The sequence below is a fragment of the Carya illinoinensis genome, chromosome 4, assembly GCF_018687715.1.
Source record: "Carya illinoinensis cultivar Pawnee chromosome 4, C.illinoinensisPawnee_v1, whole genome shotgun sequence".
Classification (NCBI taxonomy): domain Eukaryota; kingdom Viridiplantae; phylum Streptophyta; class Magnoliopsida; order Fagales; family Juglandaceae; genus Carya; species Carya illinoinensis.
The window spans coordinates 14,505,652-14,513,337 of NC_056755.1; the positions used below are offsets into that span (position 1 = coordinate 14,505,652).

General features: G+C 42.4%; 1 long non-coding RNA gene across 1 annotated transcript; it reads left to right on the top strand.

Annotated features, from left to right (window-relative positions):
- Nucleotides 1–4,219: 4,219 nt before the first annotated feature.
- On the top strand, nt 4,220–5,156 carry LOC122307660. The gene is made up of 2 exons (XR_006241795.1): nt 4,220–4,981; nt 5,054–5,156. It is a non-coding gene; the product is annotated as an uncharacterized LOC122307660 (long non-coding RNA).
- Nucleotides 5,157–7,686: the final 2,530 nt, after the last annotated feature.

The window sequence follows — 7,686 nt, forward strand, 5'->3', positions numbered from 1 at the left end:
TATGCGTGTGCGCGTGTGGGTATATATATGTGAGTGCAGGGGGGTGGGGGTGGGGGGGGGGGGCGTGTGTGGTGTGTGCGCTTTTGGGTTTGTCAAATTTTGTGGGCGAGTGTGTTTTGTTTGGTGGATGTTTCATTGTGCTTGTGGGCGTGTATGTGTAAGTATGCGTGTCAGTGATTATGTGTGTGCGCATGTGGGTGTATATGTGTGAGTGCGGGTGTGTGTATGTGTGAGAGAGTGTGTGTGTGTGTTTGTGTGGGTGTGTGCTTGGGTAAGTGCATGTGTGAGTGTGCACATATGACTGGATGAGAAACATGCTTATCAGGTGGTTGGGGGCGGGGCTCTAGCAAGGCCCTAGGTTATAAGGAATTAAATTTAGCGAGCCTATAGGCTTGCTATAACCTAGCAAGGCCCTGCATATATGTATGTAGGGCCTATAACCTAGCAAGGCCCTAGGTTATAGGCTTGTCAGGTGTGTGAGTGTGAGCAAGGCCCTGCATATATATATGCAGGGCCGTCCGCTCGGCCCTGCATATATATACATATATATTTAGAAAAAATTAAATTTATTTAATAAAACGGCGTGATTTTTGCAAAAATAAAACAATTACTCTCTCTTTTATGTCTCAGTCTCAGTTCCTTCTTTGATCTCAATATCTTAGAGTCTCGTCGTCTGTTGCTATCACTCATTCTTCCTCTCTCTGTCGACCTTGATCTCCTTGCCCTAGGTATGTCTTCGTCTCCCTCCTAGGGTTTGGTTTTGAATGATTATGATCTCAGATACTTGTTTAGCTTATTAGTTGGTTTTAGAAGCTTGTTTTGGCAGTATGTGTGTGCGCTCACACATTTATGTGCTCTTTGTAACTACTGTCTCTCTATTTGCTCTTGCTGGCTCTCTCTGTCTCTTTAATGTCTCAATCTCAGTTCTTTCATCGATCTTAATATCTCAGAGCCCGGCCATAATTCGCTATCGCTCTCTTTCTCTCTCTTTGTCGACCTTGACCTCCTTGCCATAGGTATGTCTCTCTCTGGCTCGTTGAGTTTGATTTTGATTTTGAATGATTATGATTTTTGATACTTCTTTAGCTTATGTGAGAGCGTGTGTTGGTGTGTGTGCGTTTGGTTTTTTCATTTAATGTGGACGTGTGTGTTTTGGTAGGTGTATCGTTATGCCTGTGGGCATATGTGAGTGTGCGTGTCAGTGTGTGTGTATGCGCGCGCATGTGGGTGTGTTTGTGAGTGCGAGTGTGTTTGGGAGAGAGAGAGAGAGAGAGAGAGAGAGAGAGAGAGAGAGAGAGAGAGAGAGAGAGAGAGCATGTGTGTGCGTGTGGGTGAGTGTATGTGTGAGTGCCCATATGGCTGGATGAGAAACTTGCTTAACTAGGAGCTGGGGGAGGGGGAGCTAGGCGCTAGCATGACAGGGATTTGCCCCGTCTGCTCGTTCTTGTCGATAAATACATATATTAAGAAAAAATAAATTTCTCTAATAAAGTGACATGGTTTTTGTGACTATAAACGAGTTACTCCCCAAAATAAGGTTGTTTTATCTTAATATTTATTTTTTTAAAAAGAAACAATTTAAATTTGTGGAGACTCTTGCCCCTAGTCTTCCGAAAAACTCGATCTTTTCATATTAGGAATTGTTCAAAACTTGAACCCCTCATCTCCACAGCGACTCTCTCTTTTTGCTTTGTCTCTCTTTCATGTCTCAGTCTCAGTTCAACCATCAACCTCAGTATCTTAAAGCCCCACTGTCAGTCACAATCTGTCTGTCCTCCTCTTTCTGTCAACCTTGACCTCCTTGCCTAGGTATGTCTCTGTCTCCCTCCTAGAGTTTGGTTTTGAATGATTGATTTTAAATACTTCTTTACCTTATTAGTTGGATACTTCTATCTCCCTCCTAAAGCTTGTTTTGACTGTATTTTGGGTGGTGTTATGGTGGGGGTTTGGTCTGTCGTAGGGGCTAAACTATTGGGGTCAAAGCTAGGGCGGGAAGGATGGTCACGAGGGCCAATCAACCCTATGGCATACAGTGTGTACATGTGTGTGCTATCCATGTATTGTGTGTATTGCATGCATGTATGGGTGTGTATGTGCATGCATGTGTGTGCTCGCAAGCATAAAGACGCATGTGGTTTTGTGTATGCACAAGTAGGTGCGTTTGTGTGTGCATGGTCAGGGGTGTGTGTGTGTGGCATGCATGTTTGGAATGCAAGTTTGTGTGCGTGTGTATTTGCATGCATGTTTTTGTGTGTGTGTTTGTGCAGGTCTTTGTGTGTGCGCATGTGGGTGTGTCCATGTGTGTGCTTGTGTGTGTGGTATGGCTGTCGGTGTGGGTGTTTTTGTTTGTATTTGTGTTTTGGGTGTGTATCGATGTGTGTGTATGTTCATGAATGTTTGTGTGTGTGCATGTATGTGTGTTTGTATAATTGTGTGTATGTGCTGGTGTGGGTATGTGCATTTGTGTTTGTGCTGGTGTGTGCGCGTGTGTGGTGTGAGTCTATGTGTTTGAGATTTGTGTATGTCTTCGGGTGTGTGTGTTTGATGGGGAGTGTGCGGGTTTGTGCGGCGTGTGTTGGTGTGTATGCTTTTAGGTTTGTCATTTTATGTGGGTGTGCATGTTTTGTGTACATATGTTTGGTGGATGTTTCATTGTGCTTGTGGGCATGTATGTGTGTGTGCAAGTCAGTGATTATGTGTGTGCATGTGTGGGTGTATATGTGTGAGTGTGGGTCTATGTGTATGTGTTTGTGTGAGAGTGTGAGAGAGAGAGAGTGTGTGGGTGTGTGTGTGTTTGCATGTGTTTGGGTGAGTGCACGTGTGAGTGCACATATGGTTGGAAGAGAAACATGCTTAACATGTAGTTAGGGGCGGGGCTCTAGCTGGGCTTTAGCATGTCAGGAATTTTCCCCATTCGCTCGGCCTTACCTATATATACATATAAATTTAGAAAAAGTAAATTTCTATAACAAACGATGTGATTTCGCAACAATAGTTGAGTTACTCCTTAAAACAATGTTGTTTTGTCTTAATATTTATTTTTTAAAACTGAAACAAAATCGTTTTGTGGAGACTCCCATTCCTAGTCACCCCAAAAATGCGATTGTTTCTTATTAGGTATTATTTAAAAGCTGAAACTCTCCTCTCCAGAACGACTCTCCCTTTTCGCTCTCTCTTTCATGTCTCAGTCTCAGTTCCTCCATCGAGCTCAATATCTTAGAGTCTCGCTGTCTGTCACTGTTTCTTCCTCTCTCCGTTGACCTTGACCTCCTTGTCCCAGGTATGTCTTTGTCTCCCTCCTAGAGTTCGGTTTTGAATAATTATGATTTTGGATACTTCTTTAGCTTATCTTGGTTTTAAAAGCTTGTTTTGGCGATATGTGTGTGTGGTCACACTCATGTATGTGCCCTCCACAACTACTGTCTCTCTATTCTCTCTCTGATATCTCAATCTCAGTTCCTCCATCGACCTCAATATCTCAAAGCTTTACTGTAAGTCGCTGTTACTCTCTTTCTCTCTCTTCATCGACCTTGACCTCTTAGCCATAGGTATGTCTTTGTCTCCCTTATAGAGTTTGATTTTGAATAATTATGATTTTTGATAATTTTTTAGCTAATTAGTTGGATTTAAAAGCTTGTTTTGACAATATCTTGGTGGTGGTTTGGTATGTCGGAGAGGCTGAATTATTTGTTTTGAAGTTTGGGTGAGAAGGATGGCCGCAACGGCCAATCAACCTTACGACATACGGTGTGTATGTGTGTGGGCTCATGCTTGTATTGTGTGTGTATTGCGTGCATGTTTGTGTTTGTATGTACTTGCATGTGTGTGTTAGTGTGTGACTGAGTACACGCCTGTGTGTGAGTATGCATGTAGTTTTGTGTGAGTGCACAAGCAGGTGCGTTTATTTGTGCATGCGCGTGGGTGTGTGGGGTGCGTGTATGTATGTGTCTGTGCATGCAAGTTTGTGTGTGTTATTGTGTGTGCGTGTGTATATGCATGCATGTTTGTGTGCGTGTGTGTAGGTTTTTTTGTGTGTGTGTGTGTGTAGGTGTGTATTTGTATTTTGGATGTGTGTGTATGTGCATGTATGTTCGTATGTGTTTGCATGTGTGGTTGTGTGCATGTATGTGTGTGTGTGTGCATATATGTGTTTGTGTTTTGGGGGTGTGTGAGTGTGCGATGTGAGTGTTTATGCATGTGTTGGGGATGTGTATGTGTTGGTATGGGTATGGGTATGGGTATCAGTGGGTAGGGGGGGCGGGGGAGGGAGCGTGCGCGTGTGTTGGTGGTGTGTTTGCCTTTGGGTTTGTCATTTTATATGGGCGTGCGCATTTTGTGTGCATGTGTTTTGGTAGGTGTGTCATTATGCTTGTGGGCATGTGTGAGTGTGCGTGTGCGTGTGCGTGCACGAACGGGTAGGTGTGTTTGTGTATGTGAGTGCATGTGAATGTGTGTGTGAGAGAAAAAGTGAGAGAGAGACCGGGCGTGTGTGTGCGTGTGTGGTTAAGTGCATGTGTGAGTGCGCATATGGCTGGATGGGAAACATGCTTAATTGGGAGCTTGGGGAGGGGCTCTAGCACGCCAAGGTTTTGCCTCGTCTGCTAGTCCTTGCCTATATATATACATATATATTTAGAAAAGATAAATTTCTTTAATGAAACGACCTGGTTTTGGTGACAATAAATAAGTTAATCCCCAAAACAAGGTTGTTTTATCTTAATATTTAAAAAAAAAAAAAAAATAAAACAATTTCATTGTTTGGAGACTCCTACCCCTAGTCTCTCCAAAAACACTATCGTTTCATATTAGGTACTGTTCAAAACCTGATCCCCTCCTCTCCACATCGACTCTCTCTTTTTGCTTTCTCTCTCTTTCATGTTTCAGTCTCAGTTCAACCATCAACCTCAATATCTTGGAGACCCGCAGTCAGTGTCAATCCGTCTATCCTCCTCTTTCCGTCAACCTTGACCTCCTTGCCCAGGTATGTCTCTGTTTCCCTCATAGAGTTTGGTTTTGAATGATTATGATTTTGAATACTTCTTTACCTTATTAGTTGGATTTAAGAGCTTAGTTTGGCGGTATGATGGGAACCAAGGTGGAGCTATCCTTAAAGATCCCTTGCAAATTCCAGATGGGCCAATTACAAGATCAAGAGCCAAGAAGATCAAGGAAGCAATGCAAGGATTGGCGCAATCCACTTGGGATGAAGCTAGGAAGAGCCCAACACTCAAGATGGGCTTCAAGGAAAAAGAACCAGTATTGATCCACTTGATACAAGCTATGGAAGACATGACTTAAAGATTGGGCCTATTGTTATTAAGGCTTTCAATTTGTTTAACGGTATTTTATTATTAGTTTAGAAGAAGTGGGCTTGAGGATGCTTGGCCCACGTATGTCTTATTTCTAATGGACTAGGGTTATTTGTGACATTCTTCCTTTGTAATCTAGGCTCTTGAGACGGGTTCTTCAATGGGTCTAGATTTTGATATAATCTAGGTTCTTTGAACGAGTTCTCATCGGGTTTAGATTCTCCATCTATATACCTGAATTTGGCTTTCTTGGGGTTGTTTTTCCAGTATTGTTGTTGGGTCTCAAAGCAAGTTTATTGGGGTTTACATCACGGTATGTTTGTGCTTAGGCATGTATGTGCTCTTCGCTGCGACTGTCTCTATTTTCACTCATTCACTCTCTCTCTCTCTCTCTCTCTCTCTCTCTCTCTCTCTCTCATGTCTTAGTCTCTAGTCCTCCATTGACATCAATATCTAACAGCCCCATAGCTAGTCACTATCGATTTGTCTTCCTCTCTCTGTTGACCTTGACCTCTTTGCGCCAAGTATGACTCTGTCTTCATCATAGAGTTTGGTTTTGAATCCGAATTTTAGGAATCCGAATTTTTTATCATCGGAGGGGCTGCATATATCTTTATAGTTGGTGTCTTGTCTTGTGAGTACTCTTTCCCTCGTAGCATTTCCTTGAGTCTTGTGTCATTTTATTCTTTCTGTATTTTCTCTTGTTAAGAGTTTCTTGGACCTAATTACTAGTTGGAATAAGACAGGTTTGTATTGTCTTGATTTATAGTTCAATTAGTTCTGAAAGAACTTGAGTGGGAAAACTCTTGAGGTAAAAGGCAAGAGAGTGTGAGATCATTATCGGGAAAAAGCCAATTAAGAGTGAAACACGAGTAGAGTGCTATTATTCGAGTGTAAACACGTAAGGGAGCGTGTGAGGTCTTTTCCACTAATAGTTTTTTTGTGTGCAGCGCGTACGATATCTCATAAAAGTGACTCATCACCAAAGGGGATGGCAGATAACTCCTTTATGTTGCAGGCTATGCAACAACAGTTTGAACGATTGAACATGATGTTAGGAGAAGTGAGAGATAGGATGGATCAACAGGATGAAGTAATTAAAAATTTACATGGTGGGAGAGATAGGAGGAGACGTGAACCTAGAAGAGAACATGATTATGAAGATGAAGGAGATGGTGAGGATGAGGAAGATCTAATTTCTGAAGTTGGGATGGGTAGGCATAGAGGAGTCAGGCGTGAAAGAGGATTTAGGGGAAACCCACGAGGTCGTGATGGTGTAGATAGGGACCTTGAGAGCATCAAAATGAAAATACCATCTTTCCAAGATAGAACTGACCCTGAAGCTTATTTAGAGTGGGAGAAGAAGATATAGTTGATCTTTGAGTGTCATAACTATTCAGAGGAGAAGAAAGTGAAGTTGGCAGTAATTGAGTTCACTGATTATGCTATTATTTGGTGGGATCAATTAGTGACCAATAGGAGGAGGAATTATGAGAGGTCTGTCGAGACATGAGGAGAGTTGAAAGCTCTCATGAGGCAGAGATTTGTACCTAGCCACTACTATAGGGACCTCTACCAGAAATTACAAAATCTTACACAGGGGTCTAGGAGTGTGGAGGACTACCATAAGGAGATGAAGGTGGCTATGATACGGGCGAATGTAGAGGAGGATAGGGAGGCCACTATGGCTAGATTTTTGTCTGGTTTGAATAGGGAGATAGCCAATGTGGTTGAGTTGCAACATTACATAGAAATAGAAGACATGGTGCACATGGCTATGAAGGTGGAGAGGCAATTAAAGAGGAAAGGGACATCAAGGTACACTTCAGTTTCTAGCACTCCTTGGAAACCAAAGTGAGAAAAAGATGATCGAGCTGTAACAAAGGCAAAGACAGAACCACCTAAAGGAAACGATGAAGGAACTAGCAACAAACCCAAGTTGGCATCCCAACCTTCTAGAAATAGAGATATTAAATGCTTTAAGTGTTTGGGTTCAGGCCACATCGCTTCTCAATGTCCAAACAAACGTGTGATGATTATGCATGACAATGGGGAGGTGATGACTGCAAGTGAGGATGATCGTGATGAGATACCTGAGTTGGAGGATGCTAGTGATGATGATGGAGTAGAATACCCTGTAACAGGTGAGTCCCTTGTTGCCAGGCGTGCTCTCAACACACAAATTAAGATGGATGAAGTAGAGCAATAAAGGGAGAACATTTTCCATACTAGATGCCACATCAATGGCAAGGTATGTAGTATGATAATTGATGAGGGGAGTTGTACTAATGTTGCTAGCACTACATTAGTTGAAAAATTGAATTTACCTATCTTGAAACACTCTCGACCATACAAGCTGCAATGGTTGAATGATTGT